Here is a 20,260-nt window from a genome sequence, read left to right as displayed (position 1 = left end):
GATTAGGTGGGCTATATAAAATGTTTTTCTAACCACTTTGGCCACGTGGTTGTCAAATGAGAGATTGCTATCAACTTGGGTCCCCAGGTCCCTAATTACTTCTTCTGTACTTAATGGATTACCACCTATGTGGTAATTTGTGGGCACTTTGTTTTTGCCAAAGGGGATGACTATACACTTTTTGGCGTTTAGCTTGAGGTCATGGCTCTGGCACTAGTTGTCTGTTTCTATGAGGTCCTTTTGGAGGTTGCTTGTGTCAGCTGGAGAGTCGATTATTGTGCCCAGTTTGCAGTCATCTGTGAACTTGGTCAGCCACAGTCCTTCCGTGTTGGCCTGTACCTCCGAGAAATATATACCGAACAAAAGAGGTCCCAGGACTGAGCCTTGTGGGACGCCACTTGTAACTGGTTTGGAGTCTGACATGGCTCCAGCATTTCTAACCATGTGGGTTCTGTCCTTGAGCCAGTTTGCAACCCATCTAGTGACATAGGGGTTAATATTTAAGCTGGTGAGCTTATCTATAATGCCTGAGTGGGGTATTGTATCGAAGGCTTTTGTGAGGACCAGGTAGGCTGTGTGGACCACCTTCCCTTCGTCAATGGCCTTGGTGACTGTTTCAAAGAAATCGACCAGGTTTAAGAGGCAGGATCTGCCCTTAACAAAGCTGAACTGGGTAGGATCCAGTGTCTGTAGGTCCCCAATATCTTTATTTATGAGGTCCATGATGATCCTTTCCATAGCTTTGCAGACTAAGCTAGTCAGGCTTATGGGGCGATAGTTTCCAGGATCCATTGAGGCACCACCTTTGTGGAGAGGGACCACTGTTGCTGTATGCCACTCTTTGGGTACATATCCTGTAGTAAGGTTGAGATTGAACAGTAGTTTTATGTTTGGGTTTAGCTCTTCTTGGAGTTCATGTAGGACGCAGCCCGGGACACCATCTGGTCCCATTGATGCTGTGTTTTTTGCTTTGGAGAGGGCAGCTCTTACCTGAGCATCTGAGATGTCAGGGGGGCAGCACTCTGCTGGGATAGATATTTGCCCTTTTGGTGGTGAGGGGGGGGTTGCACTGAACTTGTCAGCTAGGATGTTGGCAATGTCTGTGGGTTTGGTGTATTTTTTGTCATTTTGGACTAATTCTGAGCATATCTGGGAATTCCCACCCAGGTTCCTAACATAACTAAAGAAAGCCTTGTGATTATCCTTAGTGTCCTGTGCAATTTTTCTCTCTAGGCTGGCCTTAGACAATTTTATGAGTGCTCGTAATTTTTTGCTAATACTGATCAGAGATGCCTTCCCTTTTTGTGATTTTGCTCTATCATGTAGTAGCTTCCTCATTCTATTGTATAGTTTGTTTATGGCTGGGGTCCACCAGACAGGACGTCTGCCTTTGGAGGATTGGGTCTTGGTTTTATTTGGGATTGCATGATCCATGCATTCCTGAAGGAGTTCATAGAATGTGTTTATAAAGGATTCTGTGGTCTGTGCCGTATTTTCCCCAGGCCCGGGGGCTTTGAAGGATTCCACCTCGGTTTTGAGGAGTGTGAAATTTGCTTTAGAGAAGTTTTTCACTGTGGTTTTCTGGGCAGGGTGTGGGGTTGGGATGTGAATATCCAGTGAGATTAGTTTATGGTCTGATCTTACCAGTGAGGATACACTTCTGGTCTGGAGCATAGAGTCCCCATGTTGGTGATGATCAGGTCCAGTATGTTTTCCCCTCTTGTGGGAGTGGTAACAAGTTGTTCCATAGCATTTGAGTTTATAAATTCTAGGAAACTTTGGGCTAGGGTGTTGGAGCTAGAGTAATGCTCCCAGTCTATGTTTGGGTAGTTGAAGTTGCCCAATATAATGGTGTTTGGAGAGACCTTCATATTTTCCAGTGTTCTCAGGAAGGCCGAGTGGGGTTCCTGGGTTTGGGAGGGTGGTCTGTAGCAGGCTATAAACTGGAAGGCAGTTTTACCCACTGTTAGTTGCACATGGATAGTCTCTGATGCTTCGTGCTGTGCCACCAACCTGGAGGTGTGGGTATCTGTGACGAATATTGATACTCCCCCTCCTTTTATGGTTCGGTCCAAGTTTTGGGGCCAAAAAGCATGATATGAGGTATAACCTGGTAGTGCTGGGTAGCTCTCGGGAGCCTTGATCCAGGTTTCTCTTACTGCACAGATATCGATGTTCTCCATGCTAAGGAGAGTTTCAAGTACGTGCTTCTTGAGGTTTAGACTTCTGGCATTGAGTAGCATTACTCTTAATTTCTTATCCCTTGTGATACCTATGGAGGTGGGTTTGTCTTTTGAGCCTTGCCTAAAAAAGGCACTATGGGGGTAACAAGAGCCTTTGCCAATATCCGAAAGCCCAGGGGTGACAGGGGCAAGCTGTCCCTAGCGAAGCATCATGGCTTGTCGAGCATGTCATCCCAGGCTGACAGGCATTGGATCCCCTTTGAATGACACCAATACTTAAGCCAGTTGTTGAAATTGATCATCTTGTCTTCATATTGTGGCATCATTCTTGGTGAGGGTAAGATGCTACTCAAGGTAAGGGTCATACCGGCCTGGGCTACATGCTCAGAGAGCTCCTCTATGTCTCTTTTCATGTAGTCCAGGGAGGTACGTCTCAGGTCATTCACACCAGCATGGACAATGACTGAGTCATATATGTACTTGCCTTGGAGTGACCTGAGTGCTTGTGTTATGTGACGGATCATAGCGCCCGACAGGCAGCTCACCATGACCTTCTCCTTGTTCAGCCTGGTGAGCGGGACGTCAGTGTGCCTGACAATAGAGTCACCTATTACAAGTGTATCAGGTGTGTTGTTTAGCCTTAAGGGCTGTGACTGTTTGGCACACTGGCTTTGTGAGCTATGTGTTTCACATGTTTTGTTTTGGGGTAGAGGTTGCTTGGGTGTCTACTTTGGAGGTCTCTGCTGCTTAGGCAGATTTTTATTTAGAGCCTCTGAGTATGTTTTTGTGTGTTTATGTGTTTGGTTTGCTGTCGTGGTAGGTCTATGTGAGACTGGAATTGTAGTAAGTGTGGTTTCCTTCTCCTCCTGACTGGTTACGCCAGTACTGAGTTGAGAGAGCTTAGCCTCCAGTTTGGCTATATGGTTGCATCTCTCACATATGTTGGAATTTGTTGGGAGGAGGAGAGGGTTGTCTGTGTACATGAGGCAGTTGTAACATTGCCTCAAGATTCCCAGATTCACCAGCTGGACCGGAGAGGAGATTGACAACTGACCTTTGGACATGCCAGAATAGTATTGGGAATTCCTTTATAATTGAAAAAAGGGCCAATGGGGAACAAGGTACTCAAGGGGAGTTTGTGAGGGTGTAGTGCTTTTAATTTTTTAGTGCTGACTTATATAATTGCTTTAGTGAGCAAGTGCCAGGTAACTTAAATGCAATGTGTTACAGGTAACTTAAATGCAAAAATGACAAACAGTAACTTTCTTTCAAGTGAATCAAGGAAATAAGTACAGTAAGCAATGCAGATATCACTAGGGATCCACAGAAGCGCTGAAAAGCCGCGTTTTTAGGTGGAATTAGCATTTCAGGGAAATATCAAGCATACAAACAAAGCTAGATTCAGCAGGTCTGGATCTAGTCTATGCTACAGCAAACAAGGTGTACCAATTTCAGTAAGAAACAGTTCAAATATACAGGCACTATAAGCCTTTAACCAGAAATTCCCAGCTCAGAAGGGCAGAGTCCAGCCTCTCCTCCCACAAGAGTGCAGACCACAAACCTTCTTATTGTAAAATAACTGGCCTGAAGCCCAAGTGCTTACACCAGAACTAATACACTTTTAGAATAACAGACACTGAGCCCTCAATCAGCAGTTCCCAACTTAGAAGGATGTAAGCTACCTGTCCTGCCACCACAGTGCAGACCACAAACCTTCCTAATGTAAAACAACTGGTCTGAAGCCCAAGTGCTTAATCCAAAAGACTTAGAATGATAGCTACACTTTAATCAAGTTACTACCAAGCAGTAATAAATACAATTGAATACTTTAAAGAATGCCTGATTAGTGCTCAAGTTATACAAACAAAGCTAGATTCAGCAGGCCTGGATCTAGTCTATGCTACAGCAAACAAGGTGTACCAATTTCAGTAAGAAGCAGTTCAAATATGCAGGCACTATAAGCCTTTAACTAGAAATTCCCAGCTCAGAAGGGCAGAGTCCAGCCTCTCCTCCCACAAGAGTGCAGACCACAGACCCTCTTAATGTAAAATAACTGGCCTGAAGCCCAAGTGCTTAAACCAGAATTAATACACTTTTAGAATAACAGACACTGAGCCCCTTTGGGGGATTGGGTCTTGGTTTTATTTGGGATTGCATGATCCATGCATTCCTGAAGGAGTTCATAGAATGTGTTTATAAAGGATTCTGTGGTCTGTGCCGTATTTTCCCCAGGCCCGGGGGCTTTGAAGGATTCCACCTCGGTTTTGAGGAGTGTGAAATTTGCTTTAGAGAAGTTTTTCACTGTGGTTTTCTGGGCAGGGTGTGGGGTTGGGATGTGAATATCCAGTGAGATTAGTTTATGGTCTGATCTTACCAGTGAGGGATACACTTCTGGTCTGGAGCATAGAGTCCCCATGTTGGTGATGATCAGGTCCAGTATGTTTTCCCCTCTTGTGGGAGTGGTAACAAGTTGTTCCATAGCATTTGAGTTTATAAATTATAGGAAACTTTGGGCTAGGGTGTTGGAGCTAGAGTAATGCTCCCAGTCTATGTTTGGGTAGTTGAAGTTGCCCAATATAATGGTGTTTGGAGAGACCTTCATATTTTCCAGTGTTCTCAGGAAGGCCGAGTGGGGTTCCTGGGTTTGGGAGGGTGGTCTGTAGCAGGCTATAAACTGGAAGGCAGTTTTACCCACTGTTAGTTGCACATGGATAGTCTCTGATGCTTCGTGCTGTGCCACCAACCTGGAGGTGTGGGTATCTGTGACGAATATTGATACTCCCCCTCCTTTTATGGTTCTGTCCAAGTTTTGGGTCCGAAAAGCATGGTATGAGGTATAACCTGGTAGTGCTGGGGAGCTCTCGGGAGCCTTGAACCAGGTTTCTGTTACTGCACAGATATCGATGTTCTCCATGCTAAGGAGAGTTTCAAGTACGTGCATCTTGAGGTTTAGACTTCTGGCATTGAGTAGCATTACTCTTAATTTCTTATCCCTTGTGATACCTATGGAGGTGGGTTTGTCTTTTGAGCCTTGCCTAAAAAAGGCACTATGGGGGTAGCAAGAGCCTTTGCCAATATCCGAAAGCCCAGGGGTGACAGGGGCAAGCTGTCCCTAGCGAAGCAACGTGGCTTGTCGAGCATGTCATCCCAGGCTGACAGGCATTGGATCCCCTTTGAATGACACCAATACTTAAGCCAGTTGTTGAAATTGATCATCTTGTCTTCATATTGTGGCATCATTCTTGGTGAGGGTAAGATGCTACTCAAGGTAAGGGTCATACCGGCCTGGCCTACATGCTCAGAGAACTCCTCTATGTCTCTTTTCATGTAGTCCAGGGAGGTACGTCTCAGGTCATTCACACCAGCATGGACAATGACTGAGTCATATATGTACTTGCCTTGGAGAGACCTGAGTGCTTGTGTTATGTGACGGATCCTAGCGCCCGACAGGCAGCTCACCATGACTTTCTCCTTGTTCAGCCTGGTGAGCGGGACGTCAGTGTGCCTGACAATAGAGTCACCTATTACAAGTGTATCAGGTGTGTTGTTTAGCCTTAAGGGCTGTGACTGTTTGGCACACTGGCTTTGTGAGCTATGTGTTTCACGTGTTTTGTTTTGGGGTAGAGGTTGCTTGGGTGTCTACTTTGGAGGTCTCTGCTGCTTAGGCAGATTTTTATTTAGAGCCTCTGAGTATGTTTTTGTGTGTTTATGAGTTTGGTTTGCTGTCGTGGTAGGTCTATGTGAGACTGGAATTGTAGTAAGTGTGGTTTCCTTCTCCTCCTGACTGGTTACGCCAGTACTGAGTTGAGAGAGCTTAGCCTCCAGTTTGGCTATATGGTTGCATCTCTCACATATGTTGGAATTTGTTGGGAGGAGGAGAGGGTTGTCTGTGTACATGAGGCAGTTGTAACATTGCCTCAAGATTCCCAGATTCACCAGCTGGACCGGAGAGGAGATTGACAACTGACCTTTGGACATGCCAGAATAGTATTGGGAATTCCTTTATAATTGAAAAAAGGGCCAATGGGGAACAAGGTACTCAAGGGGAGTTTGTGAGGGTGTAGTGCTTTTAATTTTTAGTGCTGACTTATATAATTGCTTTAGTGAGCAAGTGCCAGGTAACTTAAATGCAATGTGTTACAGGTAACTTAAATGCAAAAATGACAAACAGTAACTTTCTTTCAAGTGAATCAAGGAAATAAGTACAGTAAGCAATGCAGATATCACTAGGGATCCACAGAAGCGCTGAGAAACCGCGTTTTAGGTGGAATTAGCATTCCAGGGAAATATCAAGCATACAAACAAAGCTAGATTCAGCAGGTCTGGATCTAGTCTATGCTACAGCAAACAAGGTGTACCAATTTCAGTAAGAAACAGTTCAAATATGCAGGCACTATAAGCCTTTAACCAGAAATTCCCAGCTCAGAAGGGCAGAGTCCAGCCTCTCCTCCCACAAGAGTGCAGACCACAGACCCTCTTAATGTAAAATAACTGGCCTGAAGCCCAAGTGCTTAAACCAGAATTAATACACTTTTAGAATAACAGACACTGAGCCCTCAATCAGCAGTTCCCAACTTAGAAGGATGTAAGCTACCTGTTCTGCCACTACAGTGCAGACCACAAACCTTCTTAATGTAAAACAACTGGTCTGAAACCCAAGTGCTTAAACTAAAAGGCTTAGAATGAGTTACACCAAGCAGTAATAAATACAATTGAGTACTTTTAAGATGATGCAAAAGCAAAATAAAGTAGGAAGAAACACAAATACAGTAAAAGCAGATACATTTTTTTTTTTTTGAGTGAACAAATGAGATGGGCCCATGAGGAGTATCCAAGTGCAAATTTACAAGAGGGGCGGGCAATTTCAAAGCCACCAAGTTTAACACCAAAACAAAAACAGGGAGGATGGGTGGAGACCTACTGAAAAAACAGTCACCACTTCCAGCTAGATATTGCTCAATGCAACACAAACAAATTAATTTAAATTGTGTATTATTTGAAAAAATGCAGATAAAAATTTACTTAACTTCACTTATGCATTCAGTTGATTGCATGCAGGTGTTAGCTGGCCAAAGCTCACAGTTTAAACAGAAAATAATTCACTGTACCACTTGTATAAGACAGAAACTGAGTAACAATGACGTAAACTACCCCCACTTATCACTGGCTATGCAAGTTTTTTAACAAGCCTTAACTGAAAAAACAGAGTCACAACTTCCAGCTAGATATTGCTCAATGCAACACAAACAAATTAATTTAAATCGTATTATTTGAAAAAGTGCAGATAAAAATTTACTTAACTTCACTTATGCGTTCATTTGATTGCATGCAGGTCTTAGCTGGCCAAAGCTCACAGTTTAAACAGAAAATAATTCACTGTACCACTTGTATAAGACAGAAACTGAATAACAATGACGTAAACTGCCCCCACTTATCACTGGCTATGCAGGTTTTTTAACAAGCCTTAACTGAAAAAACAGAGTCACAAATTCCAGCTAGATATTGCTCAATGCAACACAAACAAATTAATTTAAATTGTGTATTATTTGAAAAAAGTGCAGATAAAAACTTATTTAACTTCACATATGGGTTCAGTTGATTGCATGCAGGTCTTAGCTGGCCAAAGCTCACAGTTTAAACAGAAAATAATTCACTGTACCACTTATATAAGACAGAAACTGAATAACAATGACGTAAACTACCCCCACTTATCACTGGCTATGCAAGTTTTTTAACAAGCCTTAACTGAAAAAAAACAGTGACAACTTCCAGCAAGATATTGCTCAATGCAACACAAACAAATTAATTTAAATTGTTTATTATTTGAAAAAGTGCAGATAAAAATGTACTTAACTTCACTTATGCGTTCAGTTGATTGCATGCAGGTCTTAGCTGGCCAAAGCTCACAGTTTTCAAAGAAGTCCACCACATTGAGTAGGAATGAATTGCCCTTGAGGAAACCAGATTGGTTTGGTCCAGTGTCTGGAAATTTCCTATGTTATTATTGATCATTTCCATGATAATTTTTTTCCATGGCTTTGCATAAGAGACTAGTGGTACTTATGGGTCTGTAGTTTCCAGAGTCTGTAGATGGCCCACCTTTGTGCAGAGGGATGACTGTTGCTGCTTTCTATTCATGAGGCACAAAGCCTGTTTGGAGGCTACAGTTAAATAGCAATTGCAGAGGGCCTGATAGGTCATGTTTCATGCTTTTAAAGACATCCTGGGATATTGTCTGGGCCCATTGTTGCAGTGATCTTGGCCTTAGAGAGCACATTAAGGATCTGTTTCCTGGTGATAGCAAGGGTGGTTATATTTGATGGTATTTCCTGATGGAAGGCTGAGGGGGAGAGATGGGCAAAGTTGGAGCTGAATTTGTCAGCCAGCAGGTTTGCTAAATCTTCTGACTCAATATAGGTATCTTCATTTACAATGAGCTCTGTACGCAATTGTGTATTGCCTTTGAGGTTTTGGACATTGCTAAAGAATGCCTTGTGGTTGTCCTTGGCCTGGTAGGCCAGATTTACCTCAAATTTGGCTCTGGTAGACTTTATATGTCCCCTGAGTTGTTTGTTTAGTTTGATGAGAGGGCTTTTATCCTGCTGGGCACTGCACCTCTTATTTTTTCCATTATTTTCTTCCTTCTGCTAAACAGCCTGTTTATGTTTTGATTCCACCAGGGTGACTTGTTTTTTGAGTTAGTTCTATATTTGTTCCTAGTGGGTACAGCTGCCTCCATGCAGCTATTAACATTCTTGTACGGGGTTTCTGTGAACAGTTCTGCATGGGCAGCAGTGTTCTAAGGGTATATGGAGGCTTGACATTTTGCCAGATTACCACTTAATTGTAAGGGGTTAGCCTTAGACTAGTTCTTGAATATTCTAGGGTTAGCTGGGGTTCCAGGTTTTATTTTTACTTTAAAGGAAACCATTTCATGGTCTGACCTTACCAGAGAGGACAGTACACTAGGGGTTATGCAGCACTCTCCCATATTAGTGAGGACCAGACCCATTATGGTTGCACTCCTGTTTGGTACATTAATAATCTTGTCCAGGGAGTTTGTGTTTACAAAATACAGGAATCTCTGTGCCTGTACATTTGGTGTCATATATGATTTCCAGTTAATTAGTGGGGTAATTAAAGTTGCCCATGAATATGGTATTATATTGGATATTGAGTATTTCTGATAAGTTTAAATACATGATATGGGTTTCCTGAGTCATAAAAGGGGACCTATAGCTTACAAGGAAGTGGTATTGTATTTTGTCTATGGTGATTTGCACATGAAGAAGCTCAAGTGCATTGTCCTGTTTGTCCAGCCTTGGAGTATATTTATTTTTTGATGTATATTAAAACACTTCTCCCTTTAGTCCCTGCCTGTGTAGTAGTTGGTCTAAATGTGTGGAAGGCATTACAACCTTGCACTGTGGTATGCTCTCTGCAGCTTTAAACCATGTCTCAGTGACTGCACAGAGGTCAGCATTCTCTAGTGTGAAGAGAGCTTCTAGGGCATGGAGTTTTTTGTTTAGACTCCTACCATTGAGCAGTAACACCTTTAGATTTTCTTTGGTTTGATTTGCTATGTTAGAAGTACTTCCAGCTTAGCATTGCCTAAATAAGGTACTATGGGTAGGACACTATTTTAGCTAATATTCAAAAACCTAGAGGAGAGGTGCAGACTATCCCTGGTAATGCAGCATGGTCTGTTGACCATCTCCTTCCATGCTGACAAATATTGCACAGCCTTAGTATGTCTCCAGTAACTAAGCCACTTATTAAAGACAGCCATCTTTTGTTGGCATCATCCTCTGATTAGGTAAAATGCTTCTTAATGCTAGGCTCATACCAGCCTGGGACACATAGTCTAAGAGCTCCATGATCTAGCTTTTCATATAGTCTAGGGAAGTACCTCTCAGGTCACTTACACCCATACGGACTATGACTGAGCCATGCCAGTACTTGTTGTCCTATGACCTGAGTGTGTGTGTAATGTGGTGGAGCCTGGTCTCAGATAAACAACTGACAGTGACTTTCTCCTTACTCAGCCTAGTGAGAGGGACATCAGTGTGTCTCACAGTGTAGTCTCCAATGACCAGAATTTTGGTTTGTGTGGTGGCTTGCCTTATGGGCCTAGCCTTAGAGGCTCCATGAGATGTGGCTGTATGTGTTGATGTGGGTGTTGTTTTGGAAGAGTACATTCGGGCTGTTTAGGGTATTTGTTATGTGTACTTTATCTAGGAGGTCTTTGGGGTTTAGGAAGGGTGCACTTAAGTGACTTAGCATAGACATGCGTGTGCTTTGAATTGTGTGTGATGAGTGCAGCGTGTGTACTACTGACAACCTTGTTGACATTAGGAGTGATTTTATGTGAGATCTTTGCCTCCAGTAACATTTTATAAATAAATCTCTCACATATCATATCAGTTTGTTTGAGAATTAATTGGTTGTCAGTCAACATGAGGCAATTTCTACGTTGCCACAGGATGCCCATATCCACCAAGCTGGTAATGAAGATAGTGGGAAAGTCCATATTCATGGCGACATACCCTTTTTTATTGATTAGACAGTTGTGGTGAGAATATAAATTTGGGGTGAGAATATAAATTAATGTCAGGAATATCTGGTTTGCAACAGTGAGGGCAATCCTTGTCACTGCAAACTAGTCATCCTGTGTGCAACTAGGTATTGGCGAAATTTCAATGGTGGTTTTACAGGAACAATGCCAGCTCAACGTGTCTGTATCTATACAGGGCTCTGCCAAACAGTTGAGGGGGAACTAATAAGTAGACCCTGATGATTTATTGATGGGGTATTTAGGCAGATATTCTGAAGTTAGAAGCAAATCAAGCAGTACTTAGTAAACAGAAATAATTAGCTGGTCAAGAATGATGATAAAAGGGGAGTCACCTGAATGTCTCCTGCCTGGCTACTACCAGTGTTCATCTCACCACAGTTTCACTCTCTTTTGATACAATGCTCTTTAGTTCTTCTCTCACCAGAAGCAAAAGAGTCGCACCAGTCCCAAGATAAGAAACAGACTGTAGCCTATTTGGTGATCCACAATCTTGTCTCAGATGATGCAAGGGTCTGGAGGCTTTCCGTAGCATTTTCCTGGTAGCTGCCTTGAAAAGCAAATCAGGAAGGTCAAGCACAGACACTCACTGCCAAACCTGAAGCAGTCAGGACTCAATGCACTCTGCTCCTTCTCTCATCAAGAGCAAAATATAAGCACAAATTCCAAGATGGCATATATGAAGCAGTAATTAGACTTTCCATGTGATTAGTAATCTCCAGGAAATAATGCCCCTGTGCTCCTTCTGTCACCAGAGACAAAAGAGAAGCACTAATCACAAGATAATTACTGAGAGGCAGAATGTGGACTTTCCAATAATTAGTCATCTTAGACAAGATTTTGCAGATTTTAAAGGTAAGACAGAAAAATTAGTTAATATCCTAAGATCTGCAATGTGCACTAAGCAATTAGATATGATAGAGGGGTTTACTTAAGCTTTAGCTATCTAAGTGAGAGATACTAATTTTAAAAGAGCAAGACAGATTGAAAGGGATAGAAACTATTCTGGTTCTGTTAAATACAGTGGGATGGCCAATAAATTTAAATAGCTGAGAGGGAGTGATGTCACAAAATGATAACTTTGTGCTAACTCACAATAGCCAATGAAAGAGGAGAGGGAGGGTGCTATGTGGTCAAATTAACATAAGGTACAGGCAACTAGAAAGCCAGTTGAGTTTAAGGCAGGGATAAACTTAATTTCTGTGTGAATCACAAAAGACACAGCTGTGGTCTCTTCTTAAGTTTAAATATGCAATCATAGGATCATAGGATCATAGAAAGTTACTAGGCTAATAGCCCTAGGCCACTTACAAATATTTCCACAATCAACATCTAATGCCCCTGTCCAAGAGGGACACAGGTAGAACCCCTGGAATGAATTTACTGTTACCCATTCAATTGTCCAGATTGTGTTTCAAGAGGGCCAATGGAGTGCTCTGTTTGACATGAAGTGGAGATCTGTTCCAAAGCTGTGGTAACCTCTGGGAGACAAATCTGTCCCTTCAGCAGGTTCTATTAATGTCACATACCAGGTTAAGGTCTTTAAAGTGAGTAGCCCATGTACCATTTGACTTGCGGATATGCAACATTTACAATAAAGCGGGGTCCAAGATTCCCGTATATGCAAGACAAAGATTGCCTCTGAGTAGTCTGTATGAAATAGAATAAAGTGATAGTGATTTCAGATGATCCACATAGGACAGATGCAGAAGACCTTGAAGTTTCCTTGTGAGGAACCTTTGTGGTTTCTCCAATTGCTGCAGGTGCTTGGAAAGGGACATACCAAAAGGGGTGTCGTACTCAATTTTTGGGCAGATGAGGGAAGAGTAGAGGGAGGTTATAACTTCTTTTTTTCTCTTGGCAATACCCTTACTTATGACATGAGCAATATAGAATGCTCTTCTTACCACAGTGGATACATGGTGAGCAAAGGTAAGATTGCTGTCAACCTGTCTACCCAGGTATCTCACCACTGAATGTGTACTTATTGTGTTACTATTGATGTGGTAGTTAGCAAGAACATCACTCTTACCAAAAGGGGATCATAATACATTTTTTTGCATTGAGTTTAAGGCCATGACTTTGGCAACAATCATTTGTTTGTGTAAGACCCTCTTGCAGGATGTTGACATCATTTGGAGATTATATGACTGCTCCCAGTTTGCAGTCATCAGCAAACTTTGTCAGCCACAGACCTTTAGGTTTTGCTTGTAATTCAGAGAAATAGCTTCCAAACAGTAGATGTCCCAGGACTAATCCCTGTGGAACACCACTTAGTTACAGGTCTACTGTTGGAGGTGGTGTGATGATATGAGAAAGTGCCAGCATAGCTAGCTGAAGTTTTGTAAAGAATGATATGTCCTTTGAATATCAAACTGATTTATACAAGATGCTTGTGTTACAAATGTATTAGAACTGTATGTCATTTGTATATCAAACAGATTTGTACAGATGTTTGTGCTGACAATGTATTGGTGAGGTTTGCTTGCGCTAAAATGTATCAAAAGTCCACCCTGCAGGAATAAAAAGAAATGTATGCACATTATTGTAACTGAATTAAATGTATATGTTTTAATAGAGAATACTGGCACAGCAGAGGTTAACTTACTTTAAGAAAAATAAGGGAAATGTAAATGAGCTGTTAAACTATTAAAAGGTATCAATAAAAAGCAGGTTTAATCACATAAGCCACATGTGATTAAACCTGCTGCTGCCACCCTTCTGCCTCTTTGGTTCCTGGTTCTGTGGCACCCTTTCCTTGGAGTTTTTGGATTACTATTAAAAGGTATCCCACAGTGCTGAATAGGACCAGAGATGATAGGTCTGGGAAAGAGCATTTGTTCATTAGCTCAGTAAAAAGAGGGAAGGCCCAAAGCACTGCCATAAATATTTAGATGTGTACTGTAGCAGTCTATGCTAAATTCCTGTCTCAGCTTCAAAGGAGAATGCTGTGAGAACCTAAAGTCAGGTGATGAGATGAGCTCATTCTGCCAGTCCTCTTTGTAATATCTAAAATATAATTTCTAAGAAAAATCTCAGAGTTTTGAATAGTCTGTTTGGGAAGCCTGACTAGGAAGACCTCCTCAGCATCTTGCCTTGAAGTAATAAGTAACTTAACAAGGGGAACGGTAATTCTTTTAGATTCAGTCAGGAATATAGTGAAGTTTAGTTTAGAAAGTGTTTTTCTTTATTTGAATGAGTTTGTCCATCAATGTTAATTTCAATATTTTCTGTGATTTTAATTCTGTGGTTTACTGTAAATATATATTCGATATTTTCATGCTCTTTTATTATTATTATTATTATTAGTATTATTATTATTAATAAATATATTTAAACCTTTATTGTGTCTGGTCCTTGTAAAAAGTATTTAACCTCTGAGAGTGCTTATATTTTTTGGTGACACTGCGTGGACCACTCCTGAAGGCCTAGCCATCTTGGTGCACCACTACCATTTGTATTAGTATTAATATTACACAGTATAATTGTACAGCCTTTAAGGGCCTTGGAGTAGCTGATTGGGGAGTGTCTGTTGGTGGTTATAACTACCTTATAGTCTGGGCAGAAAGAGCATAGCTAGTAAACCTGTGCCAGCATTTCCCAGGTGTGTGTGCGTGTGTGCGTGTGTGCGTGTGTGCGTGTGTGTGTGTGTGTGTGTGTGTGTGTGTGTGTGTGTGTGTGTGTGTGTGTGTGTGTGTGTGTGTGTAAATCAAATTTCTCAGTGTGTTTATGTGTGTGTCAGTTACTTGAGGCAGAGACATAAAGCACTGGATTTACAGAGAGAGTGCTGGAAGACCTGGCTTGAACACTCAGCTGAAGACCTAACCCTATAGCTGTACCACTGGAAAGTCTTACTGGGGAACTGGAGGGAGACAGATATAAAGACATCCGGACACAGGGCTGAGTGTTTTCCCTAGGTGCTCTTAAGGGAAAACTGTACTTGATGCAGAGAGGTCTGCATCTGGAAATATTGAGTGTATCCATTTGCATTCCATGTGCACGTCCCTCTCCAGTGTCAGTTGTGAGGATTCAGGCTCCTTGATTATTGGCCCAGTATGGGAACAACACATATTGGTGGCCATCACATATTGGTAGCAGTGGTGGGCATCACAGGTGGATTCCCCTGTTTTGACTATATGTGATCTATCAGTGAGCCAGTTAGCAACCCATCTAACAATATAAGGGTTAATACATAACTGGGTGAGTTTGTCAATGATGCCTGAGTGTGGGATAGTGTCAGAAGCCTTGGCCAAGTCTAGATATGCTGTGTGCACAGATTTCCCCTTGTCCAGGGCCTTGGTGACTGTTTCGAAGAAGTCCACCAGGTTTTACAGGCATGATCTCCCTTTGACAAATCCAAACTGAGAAGGGTCAAGTGTTGGGAGATTACCTATATCTTTGTTGATTAAGATCCATGATGATTCACTCCATGGCCTTGCAGATAAGGCTGCTTGACTAATAGGGCTATAGTTCCCAAGGTCAATGGAAGCACCACCTTTGTGCAAGAGAAAAATGGTGGCCATTTTCCATTCAGCTGGGATGTAGCCAGTTCTCAGACTATGATTAAAAAGAGTGCCCACTGGTATTGGCAGTTCTTGTTAGAGTTGATATAGGACATAGTTAGGGATGTTATCAGGTCCCATAGATGCTGTGTTTTTGGCCTTAGAGAGGGCATTTACAACTTGCTCTTTAGAGATAGAAGGTAGGGGGCAGGTGGTAGGGATGTCATGGGGTACATGTGGCGGGGACAGGGGTGTGAAGTGTTCACAGAACCTGTTATCCAACAGGTTAGGTATGTCCACAGGCTCAGTATATGTGGTATCATTAACTACCAGTTCTGCACAAATCTGGACCTTTCCTTTTAGGTTACGGATGTAAGTAAAGAACCCCTTATGGTTGTCCTTAGTTGAGGAAGCTAATTTGGATTCATAGTTTGATTTCAAAAGCAGAATACAAATAAAACATAGTGTAAAGAAAATAAATCATAATATACAAAACAGAAGAAGGCAATAAAGCAATATTGAATACAAAAAAGCAAAAACAAATTAACTTTTCCCTCACAGCAAATTGGTGCAGAATCTGGGTGAACTTTTCCATTAAAGTCCATATGATCACTGCTGAAGTTGCTGCTCTCTCCCTCCCTCCTTCTATCACCCTTATTTTTGCATATTTGTTATTCCTAGAGTGAAGACAATTATTTTTGTTTTCCTCCCATTGTTCTTGTCAGAGCTTTAGCCTGCCTATCTCTGTTGGCGTGAAAGCTTTGAAGGGCTTGCTGCCCAAACAGGACATTTTATTCACTTCAACTCAAGCTGTTGACTGGTGTCCACACATGGAAGGAGCTCTGAAAGGTTTGGAAGCTGGTCAGCTGTTAAACCTTAGCAGGATAAAACCCATATATCTAAGACTAGTGCAACAATGATCGTTCAAACATTTACTGTTATAAGTTTGCTTCACAATTGTACTTTACACACTTTACACCCCAAAATTTTAAAACCGGTAAGTCAAACTGTCTTTGACACAGTTTCAATTTGTCATTTACAACAAAAATCCTCTCTTATACCTTTAAACATGCTATGATTATTCCCCTGGCTAAATTTACTTACCTAGTCTTTGCAAATTACTTTTGCCCTCTTGCCAATTTCTGTCACATATCTTGGCTATAGCTTGGGTGGGGCAGAGGTATGCCTAGAGTGGAGAACAGGAGACAGTCACCTTCGGTGCAAAGTTTTAGCTGATGTGGTTGACAGATCCGGATCAGTCTTCATTGCAAGCATTTAGAAACAAATTCCATTATTGCATTACTGGTGAAAAGTGAAGTACTGTAATGCTCCATATACAGCATAAACTGGATCAGCTGTTTGCTACAGTTTAAAAGAAGGCCAGAAGTTTTACTTTTGCTGTTTAAATTAAAGTTGTGGGAATTGCCAGAATGGGGGTGGGGTTGGTACCAGGTGCAAAATAGGTGAAATATTTGAAGTAAATGTTCATGATCAATGTCTTGAGTACCTAATAAACTATGGCATCTCACAGTCAGGCAACATGATTTTCAGCCTACAGACCACATCTTTGCAAACACTGAGTAAGGTAAAGTTACATGGGCCATCTTTTTTAGATCTTAAGAGGGCTTTTGAAACTGCTGACCATGTTATGTTGTTGCATAAATTGTCAAACACAGGTCTCATCATGGAAGCGGTGTAATGGTTTGAAAACTATTTTGAAAAACAACTTAAAATAAACACAAAGATACTGGAATACAGAAGTTATGTAATACCTTTTTACTGAACCAACACAAGTTTTACAATTACTTGAGCTTTCGAGCTAGCATGATCTCTTTTTCAGGAGTTATTATGTTACTGATGTTAAATACAGTACTTAAATATTCACTTGAACCTAGAAAGAGAAGTACATTATTTATTTCCAATTGGATAAAAGATGAAATCTTGAAAAATGCTAGGGAGGAAAGCATGTAGCTGATACTGCACCTCAGAGACAGATAGTATGTGTGTGTATATGAGTGTGACAGAGAGAAAGAGCAAGAGATGGAAAGTGAAGAACAGGGTCTCAACATGTGTATATTGTCAAAGTTTAGTATGTTACATTAGATTTAGTGTTCATTAAGCTGAAAAGATAACACTTAGAAAGACTGCTCTGACATCCAATGAGACAATAAATCCCAATACAAGTGTCACAAAGGAAGATTAGTTAAATCCAGAGAAGAAAAACAAAAAGTTATAATTTGTAAGCCGTTAGTCTGTCTAAACAAGTAATCTTTGTGAGGTAGAGGTTTTGGTTAAAGAAGTATGAATTAGAAATAATGTGCAGTTCACAATGGTGGGAAAGGCAGGGACTACCATGAGAATAAGATTTAGGGTTTGAATGTGTAATTATTGTATGCAGGTAATACACTAAGCAGGCTGTGGTCTAGCTAAACGAGAGAAAGACAGAAAAAAGGAGAAAGAGAGCGAGAGTGAGGAAAGAAAATGGCGGTGTTACGTAGCATAAGACTATGAAGAAAAGAAAATGGTGGTGTTACGTAGCATAAGACTATGAAGAAAAGAAAATGGTGGTGTTACGTAGCATAAGACTATGAAGAAAAGAAAATGGTGGTGTTACGTAGCATAAGACTATGAAGAAAAGAAAATGGCGGTGTTACGTAGCATAAGACTATGAAGAAAAGAAAATGGCGGTGTTACGTAGCATAAGACTATGAAGAAAAGAAAATGGTGGTGTTACGTAGCATAAGACTATGAAGAAAGCCAGACTGGATAACATTTTGTTACAATGTCAAAACTTTGTGAACTTTCAGGCCTTACTGACTTTTAAGTTTATGATTACTAGTAATCTGAACAGAATATTGCTTTAAAATTGCAGGTGCTAAAATGTAGACCCCAGTAATCTTAACAGTTACTGTTAATTTACTGAAATAGTATCAGCTTGAATTTAATTTCATCAAATTATGCATTACTAGAAGAAGAAGAAAGAACATTTATTGCTCTTCTGTATTCTTTATACTGAAGAGCAACAAATGTTCTTTTTTTTTCTGTTCAACCTACATTTGGCTATTGCTTTTTCTCCCTGATGAATATTGCACTGCAGTGGTGATGCCCCCTCTAAAAGGGTGACCTTGCAACCAACCCATGTAATTACAGGGTTTACCTTTGAAACGTCATGTCCCAGTTCAACGAGTCTGAAAACTTCATAACCAAAATGGCGTAAGTGCAGAAGCATGAACTCCCAGAACATTGTATTTCCTTTCCAGGAAAGTAACCATTTCGCCACCAATGAAAAAAACAAAAATGGTAGCAAATAACACCCATCGAAGTGAAGGGCTTCACCCTTCTTGCCCTCCACCCCCCCCCCTACTTAAATATACCAACTCCAAGATTGCACTACAGTGGAGAAAGGACAAAGTTAACCATGGTGGCCAAGTGGTTACTTACCCAGAGAGGAAAAATGATGTTCCTGGAATTTGTGCTTCAACGCTTAACAATGTTTTCATCTTGACGTTTTCAAACTCGATGAACTGGGCCATGACATTATGAAGGGGAACCAATTACAGACCTACCAGCATTACAAGCATCATCTGGAAAGCTACGGAACATATTGTGAGGTCATAATCTGCAATATTAAAAATCTTATGAGATTTGATTCCCAAAAATTTGGCCTTGTTATGGTACATCCTGTCTATTTAGTCTGGAAAACTTGTTTTTCAAAGGATTAGGGAGGATGCAGACAGTGCTTTTAAAGTGCACATACTGTATTTTGACCTGGCCAAGGCCTTCAGCACATACTGGCATCATGCAAAAACTAAATGCTTTAAAAATCAACTTATATGTGGTAAGATGGATAGCAAACTGACTGAAAGACAGAACACTTTCAGTGCGAGTTGTAGGTGCTTCATTAAAGAGTATGAAAGTGACCAGTGGTGTCCTTCAGGGTTTAGTGTTGGGATCTCTCCTTTTTGGTGTTTACTTCTCAGATCTCCAAGCAGACAGCCAAGACTGCTTGCTAACAAAGTCTGCAGATGACAGCAAACTGGGGGTTGTTGTTGTTTAATCACCCTACGACACCCTAACTCTCCAGAATGATCTCTCCCTAGTAAACTACTAGTGTACTAAAAATGGGCTAAACTAAATGGTAAAAAGTGCAGTATCATCAATTTTGGTAAACAACTCCTGCCCTTGTTATATTACAGAGACAACATACCACCACAAAACAAAAATGTAGTAATGGACCTAGGTACTTGGGCTGATAGCCCCTCACTTTTCAGCATCATGTAGCAACAGTTGTCAGAAAATCTTTATTTATCCCAGCAGATTGCCAAATGAAAGTCATCAAGGTCTCTAGAGATAACCCCGCAATTATACTCAGGTGAATTATTGAGTAAAATGCCCCCTTTGGAATGTTAACTGTTATGGCCGTCCTGGGGAAAGGAAGTTCAGCTTTGAAGAAGGTTATTGGCAAGGAATGAATGGTCATGGAACTCAGTGGCCTTAGAATATCTGTGAATCTATGAAAACTGAGATAATATTGTTTTGCAAACATAATGCAGAGGCTCAGAAAATTGTGCTGTTGCATTTTTAGCTGTAGTATGTAGCTAACTATTAATCATATTGTTGACACTCTAACCTTTAAGAAACAGGTCAGTGCTAGAGCCGTAGTCTAAGCATTGACCAAAAACTTGTGACACTCTGTTGGCAGACATGGCAATTTACATTTTAAGCACATTCTAGACTAGCAGGTGCAATTCTGCTTTCAAAGCTGTCCAGAAACTAGAAGCAAAATAAGTGAAAATATTCCACTTTGTAGCTGATTTACCTTTTGACTATTATCAGTAGGTGGGTGAATGTAAAAAACACAATAGCGTACCAGCAGCCCCTTCTAAGTGGCATTCATCTTGAGAAAAACTGAGCTGTCTCTTAGGAAGTCAGTATTAACTACTATAGACCAGTACCTCTGTGGAACTAACTCACTTAACCACCAACAACTGAGTCAACTCAGA

Source organism: Protopterus annectens, chromosome 1.part1, assembly GCF_019279795.1.
Source record: "Protopterus annectens isolate FY-2018-M chromosome 1.part1, PAN1.0, whole genome shotgun sequence".
Taxonomy (NCBI): Eukaryota; Metazoa; Chordata; order Ceratodontiformes; family Protopteridae; genus Protopterus; species Protopterus annectens.
Note: the sequence above shows the minus strand (reverse complement) of the source record.